The following is a 24817-nucleotide window of genomic DNA, read 5'->3' on the forward strand; positions in this document are numbered from 1 at the left end:
CAGGCACATATGGCATCCCCTAGATCCTTAGCCCTAAACTTACATGCAGTTCTCATAATCATATCATAACGTAACATAAATGTATGAGTATCTTGGGGAAAACTTACTTGAGCTCGGCCGGTCGCGCACATCACACACCTTGTTTTTTCTCAAAACCTTTCACTTTAACTTTTAGATAAACCATTTTCTTGAAAAAAAATCTTTCAAATCCTCGATTTGAGTCTAGACACCCCCAAGGGTGTGTCTGAATCCCTCAAACCAAGGCTCTGATACCAACTTGAAACATCCTAATTTTCAAGACCAATTTTTTTTTTTTTAATTACATAACTTATAAAACAATTTACTGAAAAACATCAACGATTCATATCATTTCATAAAACGTCAGTCACGTGTCTCAAAACCATAACATAAAATAGTAATAATGTCAGAGTACAATCCCATGGATCTCAAAGTGCGGAAATCATATGTATGCGGGTGATGTGCAACTACCGCGCCGACTCCTTCCCCTTCGCTGGAGAGGTACCTGAAACAAAACTGAAAACTGTAAGCATGAAGCTTAGTGAGTTCCCCCACCATACCACATACCACATAACATATATACTGTCGGGCAATTCTGGGGTGCCCGACCTACCCTGTCCGGCCATTCTAGGGTGTTGACCTACCCTATCTGGCAATTATGGGGTGCCGACCTGCCCTCCGGTTTATCCCAACCGGCTATGGGGATTATCTCACCCCCTACTATTACCACATAATAATATAGAATAAACATATTGTCAAACATATCTGGGGTGCCCGACCTACCTTGTGGTCCTTACGGTGTAACTCGGGGACTATTCCCCCTATTGCCTACTATCATATAACATCGTATCATGCTAGCACATAATCATAACAGATATCAACAAACCAGATAATTATCATGAATACCATTATCTCTACTATGACTCTTACTTGTGGGCTGACCTTGGTACCTTAGATCCACATCTACTGGAAGGTAACTCACCTAAGTGTCGTGAAGTGTCTGAACTGTCCTCACTGCCGAGATCAACTCCTCTCAATTCCTTGAATGAACTGGAGATGAAGCAAAACCTCTGGATCTACTTGTTTCTTATGAAACCCCCAAGCTTCTACTTCCTTCTTCAAGCTTAAAACAACCAAAAACATACAAAAATGGCTCAAGAACACTCCAAGTGCTTTAGGGTTTCGAGTTAGGGCTTTTCTGGACTGAGAGAGGCAATGGAGGCTGGGTTGGGATAGGATAAGGCATTTAAATAGGGTGAAAACCCTAAATATTAGGGTTTCACCCAGAAAGACCTACTCGCCGAGTCGGGCTCCTGACTCGTCGAGTAGGTTACTTAAAACTCGTGTCCGAAGTCTAGTCTACTCGATGAGTTGGGCCTTCGACTCACCAAGTCCCAGTGTAAAATATGTAATTATTTAAATTTAAAATATGTACTGGGAACCGGGTGTTACAACTGTTGGATTAGGTGTCTAAGTTCATAACTATTTTTGGAATGTACTTGACCCGATTAGCATGGTCCATTTGGGTTTCATGACATCATGCATTTGGATAGACTAAAGTGAGAGAAATAACACTTAAGGTTTATTAATATATTATAAGTTCTAATATGTTAATAGTATTATTTAATTAGTATTGATCAAGGATTATTTTGGAATTAATTAAGTGATCAAAAGAAGACTAATTAAATATATGGGTTGATTGTGTAAATCACCCATACTTGTATAGTGGGCTTATACTTCATGGATTATCAAGTTAGGCTAAAAACCCATAGGATGCTCCATGGATGCTCCATGGTGTTTATAGAACCCATGGGTCATGGAAATGAAAGGTCATGACAATTAGGGTTTACATGGTGTCACCCTAATTGTAACACACTACATAATCTTCATATTACACACCAAAATCATCCACTAAGTAATACAAGTGAGGGATAGCTGATTTCTAAGTGTTATTCATCTCTCTCTAAGTTATTCCAAGTGCATTTGGTGTAGTGTGAGACATTTGAGGAATCACACTTGATTTGCTAGCCTCACAAGGTTTTTAAGGAATCCAATCTACTACAAGGTATGTTTTCTTGCTTACTTTTATGATTAAAAGTTCCCCATGTATGCTAGATAGGAGATGAACCTTGGAAAAACAATTTCGCAAGTATCATAGATAAAGCATAGATCCAAGGTTTCTAGGGTTGCATGTACACCATAGGAGTGTTAGAATGCTATAAACTCTACAGTGGTATCAGAGCATAGGCTTGGTTGTTTGATACTTGATGCAAAATAGTGAAAAAAAAAACTCAGTTTTTATGCACTTTGTAGCATGAACTCGCCAAGTCCATGGGGGGACTCGATGAGTCTATGAGTAAACTCATCCTACTCATTGAGTAGGTTCTTGCACTCGACGAGTTGGAACCACATAATGCAGTTTTTTGAGTTTTGCTATTGGATATGGACTAGAAACATTACCCTGAACTGTTTTGGTGCTATAAAACTTGTTTTAGATGGTGTAATGGTTATACTAATCCATTTTCAATAGCTATTATCAAAATTTCAAGTTTTATATGGTTAATTTTATGATTCTTGAAATTGTTGATATGCATGTTCATGAACTTATGAGTTTAGAAGATGATAGGAATTATTTGTAACTTGCTAGTTAGTTTAATTCTTGATCATTATGTGTTTTAATGGAATCCATAATTTGTCCTCAAGTTATGGATTACCAAAAGTCACATTTTTAAAGTGCATCATTAAACACATAGGTTACATAAAATGAAAAGTCACTAATTTTATTAACCCATTAACTCATAAGTTATGAAAGATGAAAAGTTTTGAAAGTTACAAAACTTGCCCTCAAGTTTTGGAACATGTAAAGTCACTTTAAAAAAAACTTTAGTTCCAACCCCTAGAATTTTATAAGTTAAAATTCAACCCTTATACTTTATAATATTATAAATTTAATAATAATTATATATGTATAAGAACAAAGTCGTTTTACCATTAGTAGGCCTCATTCACGAAGCCGGTCAATAAGGGGGGGGGGGTATAAGGTTGTTGCCAATAAAATGGCAGCTTAATGGGTGTCCACTCTCACCCACCGCTTCCTTGATCGGTGGAGGGTCGTTAGCCAAACGGGTAAGACAAGGACTTTAAATATTCAGTAAAAGTATGATGAATATAAAGTAACTAAATGTTTTATAAATTTCTAATCTTAGTTACTTTAGGAAAAGGTGAATAAGGTGCTAATCCATGAAATTACACTTTGCACTTTGATTAAGTCGTTAGTGGAGCGTGTGTGGTTAACCGACAAACTAACCTGGACTTAACAAGGTAGGAAAAGGTATCGGTGGAGCGCATGTGATTAACCGGCACGTCGATTGAGGGGTAAATATTAAGGGTACCAAGTAACTTGCATGGTTAATTCACACATTGTTTTATGATCCTCGGCATCCTAATCACAAAACCTGAAGGGCACACTCGAGATTGAAACATGCCATTGAAAAGTTCAATGAATCTCAAAGAATCTAGGAGTTTCAAAACCAATTAAAACCTAATAATTTATTTCGTTTTCATGGTGGAAATTGGTGAATCGTTATTCACTTACCTTTCAAATATGGTATAACTTAGATTACGGCATCCCTCTTCTAAGTTATAATATATTTTGATTATATCCTAGCCTTAATATTATATTTGGGTGCTTTATTAAGGACTATCCTTATATCTAAACTAAACTTGTCTTTCTTCTTTTCAAATGTCTTCCAACAATGCTGCTTCTAGCTTATATACCACCGGCTCCTTCTCTCTCATGAACCTTTGTGGGAGAGTCATCTTTGATGGATCCAACTTTATGGATTGGATCAGGAACATCAGGATGGTCACTCGGTATGAGAACAAATAATATGCTCTCGACAAGGAGCTTAAGGAACTTGAGTCGTCTGCTACTCCTAAGGAGATCGCTGAATATGAGGCACATGAAAGAGATTCTACGAAAGTGGCATGCCTCATGTTGGTCACTATGACAGCCGAGCTCCAAAAGTCCTATGAGGACTACTATCCTTTTGAGATGCACCAGGATTTGATGGACTGCTACCATCAGAGTGCTCATTAAGAGTGATATGAAATCATCTCCTCCATGATAACAATCCAGTTGAAGGATGGTGAATCCATCACGGGCTATAAGCAAAGAATACAAAGGTATGTGGACCGTTTGCTGAAACTAAATGTGAACTTTCCCTGAGGAGTTAGCAATAGATGTCATTTTGCACTCCTTACCATCGTTTTATGATTAATTTTGCATGCCATACCACATGAACAAGGAGGAAGTTACACTCAGAAAACTTCAAGGACTCTTGAAGACCGTAGAAACTGGTCTTAAGAGTAAATCGGTTGTTACTACTCCTACTCCTACCACGGCCCTGTCTTGGCAATCGGGCAAGGCAAAGGAAAGAAGAGGAAGAGCCCTTCGAAGGGTACCTAGGTAAAGTCTCTTGATGGCTCCTATTCAAGTGGAACCAAGAAGGTTTCTTCACTCCTTCTACTAAACCTAAAGAGGCGGAATGCTTCTATTGCCATGAAAAGTCGCACTGGAAGCGAAACTGCCCAAAGTACCAGCAAGATGTAAGGATGGGAAAGTTAAACCCAACCATGCTGGTACATACACTATATTGTCGAATAATTCACCCCATTCTAATTCTTGGGTCCTTGATACAGGTTGTGGTATTCACATATGTATTGATTTGCAGGGACTAAGAAGAACTAAGAATATGGGGCATGGGAAGATAAACTTGATCATGGGTAATAGGAAAGCTGCACCTGTCACCAAGATTGGAGTTTATTCTTTATTACTAATTAGTGGATTAGTATTAGATTTGAATAAGTGTTTTTACTCGTCTGAAATGGCGAAAAATATTATTTCCTTTCATGGTTTGTACAAACAAGGTTTTACCTTTTCATTGACAATAATAGTGGTGGGATTAATGCTTTTTTTAATAATGTTTTTTTTATTTTAAAGCATTACCTTGTGAGGGTGTATATGAAAATGTGTCGGTTGTTGATAACCTAGGAAATAATGTATTGTGTATCGATTCTTCCACTAGCTTGGATAAAGCATCTTTATGGCATTGTCGTCTTGGACATGTAAGCAAGAAACGCATAGGCCACTTCCAAAAGGATGGAGTCTTGGAGTCGTTTGACCTAAAGTCAGATGATATTTGTGAATTTTGTTTGCTTAGGAAAATGACAAAGTCTCCCTTCACTGGCACTTGTGCTAGGGGTGAGGGTTTGTTGGACCTCATACACACTGATATGTGTGGACCCTTCGGAACCGCCACAAGAGATGCTAACCGCTTCTATGTGACTTTTACTGATGATTTTAGTAGCTATGGATATATCTACTTAATCAAGCATAAGTCAGAGACCTTTGATAAATTAAAAGAGTTCAAGAAGGATGTGGAGAATCAGTTGGACAGAACATTAAGATGCTTCGATCCGATCGAGGTGGTGAGTATCTTAGTACACAGTTCCTTGACTATCTTAAGGAATGTGGGATTATCTCTCAATTGACACCTCCCAGGACACCACAGCTTAATGTGTGGCTGAGAGGCGCAATCAAACCTTGTTGGATATGGTTCGTTACATGATGAGTCGAGCTTGGCTACCAATCTCATTCTGGGGGTATGCCTTAGAGACTGCTACCCATATTCTTAATCTAGTCCTTACAAAGAAGGTTGCCAAAACACCTCATGAGATGTTGACCGGAAAAGTTCCCAATCTGGACTACATCAAGATTGGTTGCAAGGCTTTTGTAAGGCACGAGTCTCACGATAAGCTCGAACCTCGAAGTGAGAGGTGTATTTTCATCAGCTACCCACATAGATCCTTAGGTTACCTCTTCTACAGACCTAGTGATAATGTGGTCTTTGTAGCAAGCAAAGAAGTCTTTTGCGAGAGAGAATTCATGAGCCAAGGAAACAGTGGGAGGCAAATTGACCTTGAAGAAATTCAAGAGTCAAATGGTGAAGGAACCTCAAACCCTAGCAATCAACCTGAGGAGGAAACTCCTGTTGATCCGACAAAAAAGTCTGTACCTCTGAGGCGTTCCACGAGAGTTAGGAATTCACCCAAGCATTACTATGGTTTCCATATTACTGCGGAGGATGATACACTTATCAATGATAACACACTGATAGTCTTGGATGAACCTAACACCTACTCGGAAGCCATGGCAGGCCTTGAGGCTGCTAAACGGAAAGAGGCTATGGACAGCGAGATACAATCCATGTATGACAATCAAGTTTGGAACTTGGTTGACAATGTACCAAGTCATAAGACAGTCGAGTGCAAATGGATCTTCAAGAAGAAGACCGGCATGGATGGTAATGTACACACTTATAAGGCGTGACTGGTTACAAAGGGCTTTTCTCAAACTCCGGGAGTTGAATATGATGAGACCTTTTCACCAGTAGAGAAAATTAATTCTATTAGGGTTATGTTAGCCATTACCGCATTTCATGATTATGAAATATGGCAAATGGATGTCAAAACCGCTTTCCAGATTGGAAAGTTGGCTGAGGATGTTTACATGAGTCAGCCAGAGGGTTTTGTCAGTACAGAGCACCCTAATAGAGTGTGTAAGCTTGAGAAATCCATCTATGGATTAAAGCAAGCACCTCGCAGATTGAATATTTGCGTCGATGAGAAGGTCAAAGAGTTTGGCTTTTCTAGGAGTGAAGATGAATCTTGTGTATATGTCAAGGCTAGTGGGAGTATAGTCAGATTTTTGGTGTTGTATGTGGATGACATACTACTCATAAGAAATGGCATCCCTACTCTGCAGGAAGTTAAGTCCTGGCTTGGGAAGTGTTTCGCTACGAAGGACCTTGGAGAAGCTGCCTGTATCCTAGGGATAAGGATTTAGAGAGACAGGAGTAAAAGACTAATTGGACTTAGTCAGAGTACCTACTTGGAGAAGGTACTGAATAGATTTAGCATGCAGAATTCCAAGAAAGGAGAGTTACCGATCCAGAGTAACGCCAGATTAAGTAAGACTCAGAGCCCGAGTACCGACGCTGAGATAGCATAAATGAGTCGAGTACCTTATGCTTCTGTTGTAGGCTCGATCATGTATGCTATGACTTGTATTCATCCTGATGTGGCCTTTGCATTGAGCATGGTCAGCAGATATCAGGGGAACCCTGGCAAGGCTTACTGGACTGCGGTAAAGAACATCCTCAAGTACCTACGGAAGACTAAGGACTGGGTCCTTACCCTCGGTGAGAGTGGTGACTTGAGAGTATTGGGGTATAGTGATGCTAGCTTTAAGACTGATAGGGATAATTTCCGCTCTCTATTAGGCTAGGTCTTTACCTTAAGCAGAGGAGCAATTTCTTAGAAAAGTTCCAAGCAGGAGACAGTGGTTAGGGTTGCTCACTATTTGGATAAAACCGAATTGTCCAATTGGACATTTTGGATCGGACTATTTGGTTCGGATATTCTGATTTTTGGATTGGTTTTCAGCAAAACCGAATTATTAATTTGAATTTCGGATTGGTTTTGGTTTATAAACTAAGGATCGAATAGTCCAAAAAACCCGAATAACAAGTTATTATCTATTTTTCATATATATATATATATATATATATATATATATATATATATATATATATATATATATATATATATATATATATATAACTATTTATAAATTATTATTTTTAGTTATTAGAAATTTTTATCGAATATAATACTTTAAAATTACTTCTTATCAAAATGTTTTTGTCAATGAAATATTAACTATAATATATATTCTTAGTATTTGTTCATAAATTATAATTTATGATAAAAAGTAGTTTCTTTATAGATTTTGCTAATATTCAAGTTATATATTTTTCAACATGCCTTGCCTCTTGAAAACCGCATTGTAAAAACCAATCCAACCGAATTGTAATTTGGTTGGATCGGATCGGATTTAAATTTAGTTTGGACTATTTGAATCAATGTTTTGAAAACCGAAATCTATTCAGATTCACTTGATTGGATCGGATCAAACCGATCCATCCAAACGAACACCCCTAATAGTGGCTGATTCAACTTGTGAATCAGAGCATATAGCAGCAAGTGAGGCATCAAAGGAGGCAATATGGCTAAGGAACTTCATTGGAGACCTTTGAGTTGTACCAGCTATAAAGGAGCCTATAGAGATTTTCTATGATAGTGAAAGTGCAGTTTCCTTAGCAAAGGAACAAAGGGATCACGGGAGATCCAGACACATCGACAGAAAATATCATTTCATCAGACATCAAATAGAATAAGGACTCCTTGTGGCAAAGAGGGTATCATCGGATGAGAACCCGACAGATCCCCTCACGAAGGGACTGGGTAGGGTTAAGCATCTCCAGCATGCAAGGTGCATATGTCTGAAGGATGATATTAGTTTTAGTACTTAGATAACTTTGAAATGTGTAAAGTGTAATTGACATTTGATGATGAATAAAAGGTGTATTTATTTATGAGTAAAGTGTTGCTATCTTTTGTCGATCGTTTACTATCATTTCATTTTGCATGTTTTGACTTCCAGAATAATTATGTTTGGTATATCATATTATTCAAATTATCCACAATCGGTAATATGTTGGGAGTAGGTATGAATCAAGACTGTCATGAGTTGGTTTAGAGGTCTAAGTTGTTGGACATGGCTACAACACTCATGAGTGCTCATAAGTTCTGAGTATTGGATTCAACCCACGCTCAATGGTATCACTTCATGGAAATAACACTTAAGATTTATTAATATATTATAAGTTATAATATGTTAATAATATTATTTAATTAGTATTGATCAAGAATTAATTTTGAATTAATTAAGTGATCAAAAGAAGACTAATTAAATATATGGGTTAATTGTGCAAATCACCCATACTTGTATAATGGGCTTGTGCTTCATGGATTATCAAGTTGGGCTAAAAACCCATAGGATGTTCCATGGTGTTTATAGAACCCATGGGACATGGAAATGAAAGGTCATGACAATTAGGGTTTACATGGTGTAACCCTAATTGTAACACACTATATAAGCTTCATATTATACACCAAAATCGGCCACTAAGTAAGACAAGTGAGGGCTAGCCGATTTCAAATTGTTTTTCATTTCTCTCTAAGTTATTCCAAGTGCATTTGGTGTTGTGTGAGACATTTGAGGCATCACACTTGAGGTGCTAGGCTCACAAGGTTTTCAAGGAATCCAATCTACTACAAGGTATGTTTTCTTGTTTACTTTTATGATTAAAAGTTCCCCATGAATGCTAGATAGGATATGAACCTTGGAAAAACAATTTTGCATGTATCATAGATAAAACATAGATCCAAGGTTTCTAGGGTTGTATGTACACCATAGGAGTGTTAGAATGCTCAAAACCCTATAAAAACTCTCCCCCACTTATCTCAGACTTCGTTCACGAAGTCTGCTGCTGCATCCGGAAGAAACTCGGGGTAATGCTCTCTCATCTCGTCCTCTGGCTCCCAAGTCCATTCTGAGCCCTTGCGGTGCCTCCATTGCACCTTTTCCAGCTCGACCCTCTTGTTCCTCAGATCCTTCGACTTCCTATCGAGGATAGCTACTGGTTGCTCAATGTAGTTTAGGCTATCATCCACCTGAACATCCTCTAGAGGCACCACCGCAGAGTCGTCTACCAGGCACTTCCGCAGTTGGGAGACGTGAAAGGTACTATGAATCTGGCTAAGTTTGGCTGGCAGATCTAGCCTATACTCCACCTTGCCCACCTGAGCTGCGACCCTGAAAGTACCGATATAACTGGGGCCTAACTTGCCTCGCTTCCTGAACTGGACGACACCTTTCCAAGGTGCCACCTTCAGGAGGACCATATCTCCGACTTGAAACTCCAAGTCCGAACGACGCTTGTCGGCATAAGTTTTCTGCCAACTCTGAGCAGTATGGAGCCTGCTTCGAACCTGCTGGATCCCCTTTGTGGTATTGAGTACAACTTCGGTACCCCCCCATAACCCTCTGTCCAACCTCACCCCAACATATCAGGGTTCAGCACATCCTTCCATACAACATCTTGAAGGGAGCACGGTTAATACTCACATGGTTGCTATTGTTGTAGGAAAACTCTGCTAATGGAAGGTAGGTATCCCAGCTACCTCCGAAGTCTAAAACGCATGCATGAAACATATCGTCCAATGTCTGGATGGTCCGCTCGCTCTGATCATCCGTCTGCGGGTGAAAAGCAGTGCTAAAGTGTAGACGAGTCCCCAATTCGTTGTGAAATTTCTTCCAAAATTTGGAAGTAAACCGCATGTATCTGTCTGAAATCACGGAGACTGACACTCCGTGTCATGCTACCACCTCCCGAATGTAGATATTGGCCAACTTCTCGGCTGAGATGCTCTCCTGGATCGGTATGAAATGGGCACCCTTGGTCAACCGATCCACGATGATCCAAATGAAATCTTCTCCCCGTGCAGTCCTGGGAAGCTTGGTGATGAAATCCATGGTAATATCTTCCTATTTCCACATGGGGATGTCCAACGGCTACGTCTTTCCATGAGGTCTCTGATGCTCTGCCTTGACCTTCCTGCATGTCAGGCATCTCTCGACGTACCAGGCTACATCCCACTTCATGCAGGGCCACCAGTATTTAGGACGAATATCTCTATACATCTTCGTTGCCCTGGGATAAATGGAAAATTAGGATTTATGTGCCTCCTCCGTCAGAACCTGGCACACACCTCCATGATATGGAACCCACACCCTGCAGTGTAGGGTCAACAACTCTCGACTATCATAGTCAAAGGAGGAAACCTGACCCACAATACGCTCGCTCTTCCGATGTTCCTCTTTCATAGCCTCCTGCTAGGCCTCTCAGATCTGCTCCAGAAGCGGAGTCACCACTGTCACCTGTAAGCAAATGTCTCTGATCGGGGCAGCCTTATGGTCAAGTGCATCGACTACCACGTTGGCTTTCTCCGGGTGGTAGAGGATCTCATAATCGTTATCCTTCACCACATCCAGTCACCGACGTTACATCATGTTCAGATTCGACTAATCCATGAGGTACCTCAGACTCTTGTGGTCCATGTAAATGGTACATCGGACCCCATAGAGGTAGTGTCACCAAATCTTGAGGGCGAAGACAACCGCCCCCAACTCCAAATCATGCATCGGATAGTTCACCTCATGAGGCTTCAGCTGCCGCAAAGGGTAAGTGATAACATGCATTCTCTGCATCAATACCACACCCAACCCTGAGATGGAATCATCCCAGTATACCAAAAAATCCTCCATTCCCTCTGGCAGGGCCAGGATCGGCGCCTCGCATAGCATCTGCCTCAATGTCTCGAACATTGCCTGATGCTCAGACCCCTAGTAAAAGACTACAACTTTCTTCATCAGTTGGGTCAAGGGTACGATTATCTTTGAGAAATCCTGAATGAATGTTTGGTAATAGCCTGCCAATCCCAGGAAACTCCGAATCTCGGATGGAGACTTTAGAACCTCTCATCTCATCACGGCCTCTACCTTGGCTTAGTCGACCAAAATACCGTTCTGGTTGACAAGGTGCTCAAGAAACTGCACCTCGCGCAACCAGAACTCACACTTGCAGAACTTGGCATACAAGCTCCCATCCTCAGGGTATCCAACACCTCCCGCAAGTGCTCATCATGCTGCTCTTGCTTCTTGGAGTAAACCAAGATGTCATCAATGAACACTATCACATACCGATCGAGCATCGATCTGCATACGCGGTTCATGAGGTCCATGAACGCGGCAGGAGCATTGGTGAGCCCGACGGGCATCACCACGAACTCGTAGTGGCGGTAACGAGTCCGGAATGCAGTCTTCTATACATCCTCATCTCTGACCCTCATCTGATGGTAGCCTGAACGTAGATCTATCTTGGAAAATAGAGATTCCCTCTGTAACTGGTCGAAAAGATCATCAATCCTCAGGAGTGGGTAACGGTTCTTCACCGTTACCTTATTCAGTTCCTGGTAGTGTATGCACATGCGATGTGACCCATCCTTCTTCTTTACAAATAGGATCGGGGCTCCCCAGGGTGAACTGCTTGGTCTGATGAATCCCTTGTCTAACAGCTCTTGCAGTTGTGTAGACAACTCCTGCATCTCGGGAAAATCCAACCGATACGACACCTTGGCTATCAAGGCCTCACCAGGGACTAGATCAATCCTGAACTCCACTTGTCTCTTCGGAGGTATCCCAAGTGGCTCCTCCAGGAATACATCCACGTACTCTCGCACCACTGGTACATCACTCACCGTCACCCTATCCACCTCCCGGGTATCCATAACATACGTGACATACCTTGCGCAATCCTGTTAAAGGTAGAGCCTAGACCTCGCTGCTGAGCATAAAGTTGGTCAACATTGTGGCCTCTCGCCCTTAATCACCAGCTCTCCCCCACTTGGGGTCCTGAACCAGACCAACTGTTGTGCGCAGTCGATCACTGCCCCATTGGGGCTCAACCAATCCATGATTATAATAACCTTGTTCCCATGCAACGGAATAGGAACCAAATCTACCAGGTAGCGCTCCTCATCCTGCCTCACAACACAATCTCTGAAAACCTCTAATGCACAAATTGATCGGTCATCAGCAATATCCATCTCTAGAGGGTAATACAGCATGCCCGAAGACTTAAAGAACTTCTTGCTAAGTGCAAGAGAGACAAATGATCGGGTAGCACCCGAATCGAACAACACCTGAACTGGAATACCGTTCACATGGAACGATCCATATGAACGGTATTCGTGCGCACTGACACATGATTTCATTGAGATACGGGATGATGTGGCTCACTGAGGAGACGACATGTGGCATGAACGTACAGTTTACGTGCATTTTCCCGGTACGCAATGCATACCATGTACGCTAAACCTACTATAAATAGCAAGCTTCGGCATACCATTTTCCTCACCCATCTCTCTATCACAATTCTCGTGCCATTATCTTGAATGCCTCTCGAAGTCCTAGCTTGTGGATTTCTGCCCTACATCAATGGTTTCATAACTATCGGGTGAGTTCACATCCTTATTTTCTACTCTGTTTTTTAGGGTCGGGGAGGATAGAAGTCTAAGTTACAACATTACATAGTTATCACTAATTATAGTTAGATAAGTATGCACATAACATTAGGATAATAATAGGTCGGTAGTTACTCTGTCCAAATTATTTAGTTAATATTATGCCTATTTGTTATGTTAAACCACTATGATAAATAAGATCAAACCTAGTTATCACACTGTCTAGTTTCTAGGAAATGCTGGAACTAATTATTATAGTCAGCTTTGGATAAACTTAGTACCTAGTGTTACTCTGCCTAAATTCTCGGCTACGCTAAACACGATATATATATATATATATATATATATATATATATATATATATATATATATAAAATAAGTATATCGTATAAAACACAACGCAAATAACAACACAACCGACCAGGGAAGGCCCCCATGACAAGAGTTAGTGAGACACGATTCAACAACACGCTGATTGATATTCAGCTAGTACCCGACCTATAATCCTTAATTCTTAAATGAGTAAGAGAGATATGTATAGATCTATACGATATTGACACTACCACTTGTGGTTGCTAGCTAGAACCCGATGACAAGTCGAATCAGGCGTAACTTTCTTACCACATTGACGTCCGCTGAAGCGTCACGTTATTTCTTTCGGGATCAACAGTCGTGGCTCAATTATAGGAACTCATCGTAACTTTATCAAACTAAAACTTGCTATCTTAAACTACTAATATAATTAAGTAGTGATAGTACACACAAACTCGAGGAATCGAGTTTAGGTCAACCACTATCTAACTATCTTATACTACTTCTAGGAACCAACATATGGTAGTAGTGATAGTACGCTCAAACTCGAGGAAACGACCTCGGTTTACGATCATTAATCTAAATACCCACTAATCTTGAGGTGCGCCTTGAGAAACAGTGTCTATAATACGATAATAGAAACATTAGAGGATATTAACTTTAAATTAAGGTAACAAGTAAAATATATCTTTACTATCCAAATCAGGATTCAGATTTAGTGACATCAATATATGAATCCTATTTCCAAAACACTACAGAATATGCTAAAACAATAACCTAGGTTTAGGTTCCAACGAGTGCTAACTTAAGAACAAAAACTGAGTATATTTGCACACTTACCAAATCTGTGAACTCACCAACATTATGTTGACCCTTTCAAAAGCACATGTATTCTTAAGTCAAACTACAGAGAAAAAAAAAGATTATTGATGATTGGCATACTATCAAATGGAATGGAACTTGAAAAGAAGGCCTCTTATACAAAACCAACAACTCCAAAAGTTACGCCGCTCAGTGTTTCCAACACCAGGCCGAGGGTGTGACAACATATGAGAAAACAACAACAAGCAAACACATGTAATCATGAAAGATCTACCAATCTAACACATCACTATAATATACCAACATCTAAACACACAAAGGATACATAGTGCAGTACAAAGTATAGTGAGAAAAATTACCTCACAAACGACAAATAATCACCACAACTCACACAGGGTTAAATATTGTCACTACGAACCACCTGCATGTCATGGCTAGCAACTCGACTAGTTGTGGGAACTGTCTCAAACATCTTAATGGGTTATGCTCTTAACCCATAATCTCCAGAGCTCAAAAGCTCATATCTGAGCCCTCTAAAGATCCTTATGGATACAGTTTCCAAGTTTATCCATTATGAAATCCCAATAAGTCAAGATCTCTAAACCTAGGTTCTTAATGGATTCACCAAAGGCACGGACAATAAAACTAGATCATGTAAGCCATTTTTCCAACCATCACCATGGTCCAGCAGCGATATAATGCACTTAAGGGTTCTGGAGTTCCTTAAGGTCCAAGAACAAGAAGATTTGGACCAAAAAGTTCATAAAATGACTTAATAATAGATATAGAAAAGTAATGAGCAAGATATAAACTTTATACCTCCAAATGGTGAGAAATGTGATGATGATGATGATATATCTAAGCTAGAATCAAGCACACAAGCCACAAGAGATGCTCGTTCTTCCTTCAACCTTCACAAAATGGGCTCATACACTCAAAACACACACAAAGAGGTTAGGATTTAAGTGAAATTTGATCTTAGAGGTTGGAGGATGCCAAATGAGGAAATCCATGGAGTTAGTGCCTTTAAATAGGGCACTAATCTCGAGATCTAGGGTTTTAAACCCCAGCTACTACCACGTCATGGCAAGCAACTCACCACATTGTGGTGCCTCGCGAATGCGCATCCTTTAAATTGGAACACCATGTTATGGCCAAGCCAAAGCCGTATAAAAGTTAAGTAAAAATAATTCAAACTTAGAAGAAGGATACCTGGAAAGAAGATGTTACAATTCTCCGCGTCAGTAAACCAATCTGGGCACTGCTCCCCCATCTCCGACTCGGGCTCCCAAGTCCTTTATGTGCCTGGCCAGTACTGCTATTACACTTTGACCAAGGGCACTACCTTGTTCTGCAAGGCATTTGTCTTCCTATCAATAATCACTACTGGTCGCTCAACATAATTCAGACATTCACCAACCTAACTACCATCCAAAGGAACTATCGCACCATCGTCCGCTATGCACTTCCGAAGCTGAGTGACATGAAAAGTGTTATGAATCTCGTTGAGCTCCTTTAATAAATTCAATTGGTATGCTACCTTGCCCACCCTAGCTACAACTTGAAATGGACGAATAAATCCACGGCCCAGCTTGCCTCGCTTCCTAATGCGAATAACACCCTTCCAAGGCGACACCTTCAACAATTCCATATCCCCAACCTGAAACTTCAAATCAGATCGTCGCCGATCGACATAACTCTTTTGTCTACTATGTGTCATCTATTATCTCTGCCCGTCTTGTTGAGTGAGCTTCATTATCTTGAGCACTACCTCGGTGCTCCCCATGACCTAGCGCCTGACCTCTCCCCAATATATTGACATCCCACACCTCCTTCCATAAATAAGCTCATAAAGAGGTACACCAATGCTAAATGATAGTTGTTATTGTACAAAAACTCAACCAAAGGGAGGTAGGAGTCCCAATTCCACACAAAACCAATGATGCAGGCTCTCAACATATCCTCGAGCATCTGAATGGTTCGCTCACTCTGCTCATCTTTCTGCGGATGATATGTAATACTGAAATTCAACCGAGTACCCAATTCATCATGGAACCTCTTCGAAAATGTGGAACTGAATCGCACATCTTGATAAAGATACGATGGAAATAGGCACACCGTGACGAGCAACAATCTTCCACACGTAGATATTGGCCAATTTTTCAACTGATGAACTCTCCTAAATAGCTAGGAAGTGGGAACTCTTTGTCAAACGATTTGAAAATCACCCAAATAGCATCAAAACCCTTCATCGTTCTTGGTAGTTTGGTGATAAAATCCATGGTGATCTTCTCCTATTTCTACACAGAAATCTATAAGGGATGTAACTTCTCATGAAGTCTCTAATGTTCATCCTTGACCCTCTGACAAGTCAAGAACTTCTCTACAAACCATGTTGTCTCTATCTTCATGCAAGCCCACCAATAGTTAAGTCTCCAATTTCAATACATTTTTGTCACACTAGGGTGAATCGAGAACTTGGAATTATGTGCCTCCTCCAGCAATGTCTAACAAATATCACCAGAAACTAGAACCTAAACTCATCTGCACTTAGTCAATAACCCCTGAATGCCAGTTATAAATCTAGAAATCTAACCCTTGATCTTTTGTTCCTTCCAGTTCTTCTTCTTGATCCCCTCTACCTGATCATCCCTGATTAATTCCAGAAGTGGTGAAATGATAGTCATGCTCAAACATAGGCCTCAAATAGGAGTACTAATTGCCTTGTGACTTAGGGCATCGACGACTACATTGGCCTTCCCCAGGTGGTTTAAGATCTCACAATGGTAATCTTTCACTACATCAAGCCATTGATGTTGCCTCATATTCAAAGTCGGTTGGTCCATAAGATATCCCAGACTCTTGTAATCTGTGTAGGTGGAACAATGGATCCCATAAATGTAGCGTCACTAAATATTGAAAGCAAAAACCTCTGCCCCCGGCTCTAAATCATTCGTAGGATAATTACCTCTTGTGGCTTCAATTGTATGAACGCATAAGCAATCACTCTACCCCATTATATAAGCACTTCTCTAGATCCCGTGATCGAAGCATCACAATACACCACAAAATCCATATGCCCTCAAGAAGGGTGAATACTCAGGCCTCACATAGTTTCTTCCTCAACGTCTAAAATGTTGCCTGCTGCTTAGGCCCCCAATGAAAATCAACACTCTTCTTCGTCAAGAGAGTAAGAGGAACAACAATCTTGGAGAAATCTTGTATAAACCTCCTGTAGTAACCTACCAATATAAGAAAACTCCAAATCTCATATGGACACTTCAGACCTCCCATCGCATCACCGCCTCGATTTTGGATGGATCGACCAAAATGTTGTTCTGATTGACATGATGTACCAGGAACTAGATCTCCCGCAACCAAAACTTACAATTAAAAGAGCTTGTCTTATGAATCTCCCATAAATGCTCCTTATCCTACTCTGTGGTCTCGGAATAGACCAGAATATAATTAATAAACACAATAATTGACAGATTAAGTATCGACGTGGCACACTCGATTCATCAAATCCATAAATGTTTTCGGTGCATTGGTGAGCCCAAATGGCATCATCACGAACTCATAATGACCATATCGAGTTTTAAAGGTCGTTTTCTCAATATCCTCATCTCTGACCCTCATTTGGTGATACCCTTACCTCAAATCAATCTTAGAGAACGAAGATGTGTCATGCAGCTGATCAAAGAGATCATCAATCATCGAAAGTTGATAACGGTTCTTTACTATCAAAATTTTCAACTCCCAATAATCAATGGACACCCGGAGAGAAGCATCCTACTTTTTGATGAAAATGATTGGTGCTTGAGGAGAACTATTCGGTCGGATAAACTCCTTGCCCAACAACTCCCGAAGATGTAAGGAAAACTCCTGCATCTCTGGTGATGCGAGGTGATCTGGCACCTTAACAATCAGGGCCGTAGAGGGGATCAGATCGATCCTGAACTCCACCTACCTCATCAGAGGCACACCTGGTAAATCTTCCAGAAATTCCCTAACCATCAACATATCAGAAAATGATTTCTTCCACTCAACTCGAGTGTCGATTACATATGCAAGATAACCCAAACATCCAATTTGAAGATACTTCCAAGCCTTCATGGTCAAGCAAAAAGTTGAACCAACCCTGGTACCCTCATCGTAAATGGTTATTTCTCCCCCACTCGGGGTACGAACTACCACTACCTATCTCTAACAATCAATCATAGCTCCAAATCGGCTAAACCAATCCATCCCCACAATTAAGTAAATGTCACCCATAGGAACGGAGATCAGATCAACCGGGTAAGGCACCCTGAAAATCTCCAAGATACAATTGCGGAAAATGCTCAAAGGGGAAATCTTGTGTTCGTTGGTGATGGAAATTTGCAACAGACACTCCAACTCCCTAAGAGCCATATCGAAACTCTTGTTGAAGGACTATGATACAAATGGCTGACTTACACCCATGTCAAATAATACTAGCATAGATAGTAAGTTCACTAAAATGGTACCTAACACAAACATAAATAAAAGCACATAGAAATAACTCGGTATAAATATAAATGAATACATACCAGTAATGATGTTGGATGCCACCCTGACCTCCTCTATAGTCAACTGAAAGGCTCATCCATTGGTCTTTAGGGCCCCATCCCTCCCCTGGTGTCCATATGTGATCCAAAGAGTTATAGGGGCTGGTCCATGCACTGGTCTAGCATAAGGAAATGGATAGTTAGACTTCATATGTCCAACCTGATCATAATGATAACAAAGTCGAGTGCTCTGTTGTGGGGGTTGCTGCTGATGACAATCTCTCCTGTAGTGGCCCCCCACCACACTTGTGGCACCTAGTCCTTGACTGAAAGAAAAAATTCATGCACCTTCTCGTACTTGCCATAAGAGAGGGACTTCTAGCCTCCATATCGGGAATTGGTACGATTAAACCGCTTAGCTACATGATGAGTCTGAACTAACGCTTGCCTCTTCTCTTTTGTATGTGTCTCAATCTCAATCTCTCCCCTATGAGTAAATGACTGTAGCTCTACTAGGTTCTGATACTGCTGAATCGACACAAACTCCTGAATTTTAGTCTATATCATGCTCAAGTATCATGACATTTGCACATACTCCGAAGAAACATAATTAGGGCATAAAAGGGCTCTCTATGTGAATATCTTGGTGATCTGTATCACTGATTACATCGTCTGCTTAAGCAATATATACTCATAACTCTCTCTCCCTCTAACTCTCTCTCTCTCTCTCTCTCTCTCTCTCTCTTTCTCAACCAGTGGGAAATACGCAATGCAGAACATCTCTGCGAACAGCTCCCAAGTCACTACAGCCTTCTCCATAATAGAAAAGTTCTGAGTCTCAAACTTCCACCAGTCCTTCGCCCCTAAGCAAAGAATGTTGAGTAAAAACTTCACCTTCAGGCTCTCTGGGCACAAACACATATAGATACACCCCTCAACATTATATATCCACCTCATGGGGACAATAGGGTCCTTGAACCTCATCGAATTCTGGGGGCTTTGTGTTACTGAACTCCTGGTACTACATTGACCCTCCTCCCTGAAGTCTTGCAGCGACGATGGTTTTAGTGGCCATGGTAGTGTCAGCCTTAGTGATGGTAGCATATGTCACACCCCAAGACCAAGAACGGCGGAAATGTTCTGGGGCGGAGGACGTCATGTAAAGTATCACAACATAGTAAATGTAAATAAGCAAACAACATCATCCATTGCATTAAATATATAATTTTAATACAAGCGTGTTCTGTACAGTATAGACACCAAAAATAATGTATATCAAAATAATAAGATGAGTCTTGGATGCGCTCCATCTTCTCAAAAGCTGGCATCGGTACCTGTCTACTGATGACCTGAGAATACAAGTTATTTTGAAAGAGTTTATCAGCATTAAGCTGGTGAGTTCATAAGTATTTTAGTGTCGGTATTTGTCATCCAAAAAAGTTTGAACATGTATCAAGTATAAGTTTGTAAAATGTATGTAAAGGTTTGTAAGTGTTGGTAAAAGTTTGAATCTCTCAGAAAAACCTATATTTTCTATTAAAGTAGCCTTCTACCAAGGCTTAACTGTTTTGTATGCTCGTTTGTTGTAAAAGTGTGTAATTTTCCAAGTGTAACTATCATTTAACAAAATATAGTTTGTACATTAATGTTTAAGTGAGGTTGTCACTAAAATATGTAATGGGTAAATCATTGTAGTACTGTAGTTTTGTATTATAAGAACTACTACTATACTAACTACCTTAAACCGGATTTATATTAAGGTATCATGTGATAAATTGCACCATACGATCGACTGGTAACAACGACATACGAATGGTCGTAATAACGGAATGACGTTTGGCACCCGCAGACCTACAGGTCCGGCTGTAGCTAGCAGCAAGGTGTAGGATAGTCAATCCAGTATACATCTATACGCAAACTCACGCTCTCCCTCCAAGAGAATTCTGGCTACAACTCGGGCCATGATAATTAAGGCATGCTCCGATACAGTGGATCACAATTGTTAACGTGTTCATGTATATGTAATGTTTCTCGTTCTAGTATAGTTGCATATGTTCTGTTTCTAGTATAGTTGTATATGTTCTGTTTCTAGTATAGTTGTATATGTTTTGTTTCTAGTATAGTTGTATATGTTCTGTTTCTAGTATAGTTGTATATGTTCTGTGTTACCCCGATGGTAACTAGCTATTGATGTACTGATAAGTATGAATATGGAAGTACTTTTATGTCTATACATGTATATATGATATATAACTAATATTGAAACGACCCTCGGATGGTCACCCGAAATCCCACCAGACCACATCCAAATCGAGGAAAAGGAAATAGGGCGGATGACCTTCCTAAGCCCTTTAAACATTACTTATATATCTATACATATATGGGCATGCAATTTATAAGAAGTAAAACAAAGTTTAATAAAAGAATTTGATAAGTAAAAGAGTTTGTAAAACATTTTGAAGTGAAACAGTTTGATAAATAGTTTGAACAGTGATAAAATCATTGGTTTTCCAGTTATTAATCACATGTGATTAATGTAATCACATGTGATTGATGTAATAACTGTAAGTGTTTAACTTGTATCCCCCCCATAAAGTATTTAAAACATTTAAAAGCATTTCAAAGGTTGATTAAAGGGGTATGAACTCACTTGTGGTGAGTAGATTGGATTGATGTATCGGGTACCGTGCTAGGTGGCAAACGGAGACTTGTTCACACGCACGAGCCTAGTTATCATATAATGAGCATATATATAACTAATTAGCCAAATAATAACTTAACAAAATAAGTTGAGACACTTAGGAACATGTAAACACTTTGTATAAGTGTTAAAGGTCCTAATGGTTGCATCTAAGTTGATATGGGACAAGGCAAAAGGGTTTGAAGCTTCAAAAGACCTTGTATAAGAGTTCACCACCCAACAAACCCCACCTTTGGAGTTTACGGTCATAAACTCCTTGAGTTTACGGCCGTGAACTCCACTCTTGGTGGGTTTTGGGTGTTTTAAGGTGCTAAACTAATCCTAGAATAATCCTAGCATGTGTGGAATAATCCTTGAAGTAGTTTAAGGCCTTAGAATGCTCCTTTGGGGAGTTTACGGCCAAAGGACCATATCCCCTAGAGTTTACGGCCGTAAACTCCTATGGGGTGTTGGTTTTAATTCTTTTAAGTCACTTGCACATGTAGGATAGCTTCTATGCTTTTGTCTAAGGCTAAAGGGGACATTAGGCACACATTTGTGCCTTTACTTGGAGTTTACAGCCCAAGTGATGTTCCTTGGCCGTAAACTCCCTTTAAGGGATGATTTTGATGTAATTTACTCCCCATTCAAGTCCTAAGTATTAAAGGGTAATTGTCTTAAAGCCTTAAGGGTTTTTAGGGCACTCTTAGCCCTTGAAAAAGGGGTTTACGGCCCAAGAGCATTTCTTGGCCGTAAACTCCTAAAACTTTATGATTTTGAATTGTTTTGGTGTCCAAATTAGCTACAAGCATTAGAGGGTAAATGCCTTAAGCCTTAGGGGTGATTTAGGGCTCACTTTGGCCCTTGGAAATGGTGTTTACGGTCCAAGAACTCTTGGGCCGTAAACTCCAAAAGCCTTATGATCTTGGATGATTTCTAGCCTCAAAAGATCCTACAATAAGTCCTAAAATAGTTGTCTAACAAGGAATCGGGACTAGGAAGCTTTTAGGCCATGTTTTGGAGTTTACACCCCAAGAACGTTCTTGGGCCGTAAGCTCCTGAATCTTGCATTTTAGGCATGTAAACAATGTTATAAAGCATATAACAAGTATTAAAACACATCTAGGAAAGTAGACTCACAATCTGGGATGAAAACCTGAAGATCCGTCAGAGAGAAAATGGCTTTTCTCTAGTTAGAATTGTGAATAATGAATTAATTAAATTCAGAAATCTATTTATAGTCCTGAAATATTTTGACAAAAAATATTTTTATTCCGGAAGTTTGACTATAACATTATGAAACTTGGAATGTTCAAGTTTCACAAATCGAGGAGCATCCACTCTCCTGATATCTCCTGAAACGTAAACCTTAATGTACACAAACTTGTTCGGAAAAGTCTGAAAATAACTGAAACTGGACTAGCTTCTATTGAATAGATATTGTTCATACAAATGGAAATTCCGGGTTGTCACAGCATAGAGCTCATCAAACATCTCAATCACTATAGTCTAGATATACTCAAACACCTCTATAATTTCCTCCCTCGCTGCCAAAGTCACCTGAGTGGTGATCAACTCCCGGATCTTGTCGTCACTCAACCTTGGCCTCTCCCGACCATCAACACCTGAAACGGAACCTCTCGGCACCACCATAATGAAAATAAACTAAGAACATGTCAAAAATCACATTATAGCATAACACACTACTAATTAACTACTCACTCCATGGAATCAGTGTTTTCCTTAACATGCGTATGAGTCCTGTGCTTCTAGTAGTATAGGCCCATACTACATTTCTCATATACCCGTATTTATCTCAAGTGCCGCCACGAAATTCTTTAGACACTAAGCCCAACACAATTAGGGGTTTGAACACAACCTACGCACACACTCCTAAGAGTGACCACTAACTCCTCGATTCTTCTAGGACCATATCAACCATGCTCACATCTCATGAAACATTCACTAACACAGTGGTTGCCTTTCGTATGGTGATCATACACAATGAATAGGAAGTAATGCTAAATCAAGCATTATAAGGCTATAAAATCCTAATTATGTACAATCATGATCCCTATACTTAGAAATTATGTCAGTTTCATATAACAGAAATAAGCAATCCCCTAGGCTATTAGGCATCACTAATCAGAAAAACCTATATTTTCTATTAAAGTAGCCTTCTACCAAGGCTTAACTGTTTTGTATGTTCGTTTGTTGTAAAAGTGTGTAATTTCCCAAGTGTAACTATCATTTAACAAAATATAGTTTGTACATTAATGTTTAAGTGAGGTTATCACTAAAATATGTAATGGGTAAATCATTGTAGTATTGTAGTTTTGTATTATAAGAACTAATACTTTACTAACTACCTTAAACCGGATTTATATTAAGGTATCATGTGATAAATTGCACCATACTATCCACTGGTAACAACGACATACGAATGGTCGTAATAACGGAATGACGTTTGGCACCCGCAGACCTACAGGTCCGGCTGTAGCTAGCAGCAAGGTGTAGGATAGTCAATCCATTATAGATCTATACGCAAACTCACGCTCTCCCTCCAAGAGAATTCTGGCTACAACTCGGGCCATGACAATTAAGGCATGCTCCGATACAGTGGATCACAATTGTTAACGTGTTCATGTATATGTAATGTTTCTCGTTCTAGTACAGTTGTATATGTTCTGTTTCTAGTATAGTTGTATATGTTCTGTTTCTAGTATAGTTGTATATGTTCTGTTTCTAGTATAGCTGTATATGTTTTGTGTTACCCCGATGGTAACTAGCTATTGATGTACTGATAAGTATGAATATGGAAGTACTTTTATGTCTATACATGTATATATGATATATAACTAATATTGAAACGACCCTCGGATGGTCACCCGAAATCCCACCAGACCACATCCAAATCGAGGAAAAGGAAATAGGGCGGATGGCCTTCCTAAGCCCTTTAAACATTACTTATATATCTATACATATATGGGCATGCAATTTATAAGAAGTAAAACAAAGTTTAATAAAAGAATTTGATAAGTTTGTAAAACATTTTGAAGTGAAACAGTTTGATAAATAGTTTGAACAGTGATAAAATCATTGGTTTTCCAGTTATTAATCACATGTGATTAATGTAATCACATGTGATTGATGTAATAACTGTAAGTGTTTAACTTGTATCCCCCCCATAAAGTATTTAAAACATTTAAAAGCATTTCAAAGGTTGATTAAAGGGGTATGAACTCACTTGTGGTGAGTAGATTGGATTGATGTATCGGGTACCGTGCTAGGTGGCAAACGGAGACTTGTTCACACGCACGAGCCTAGTTATCATATAATGAGCATATATATAACTAATTAGCCAAATAATAACTTAACAAAATAAGTTGAGACACTTAGGAACATG

Source organism: Lactuca saligna, chromosome 2, assembly GCF_052625555.1.
Source record: "Lactuca saligna cultivar CGN05327 chromosome 2, ASM5262555v1, whole genome shotgun sequence".
NCBI classification, from domain to species: domain Eukaryota; kingdom Viridiplantae; phylum Streptophyta; class Magnoliopsida; order Asterales; family Asteraceae; genus Lactuca; species Lactuca saligna.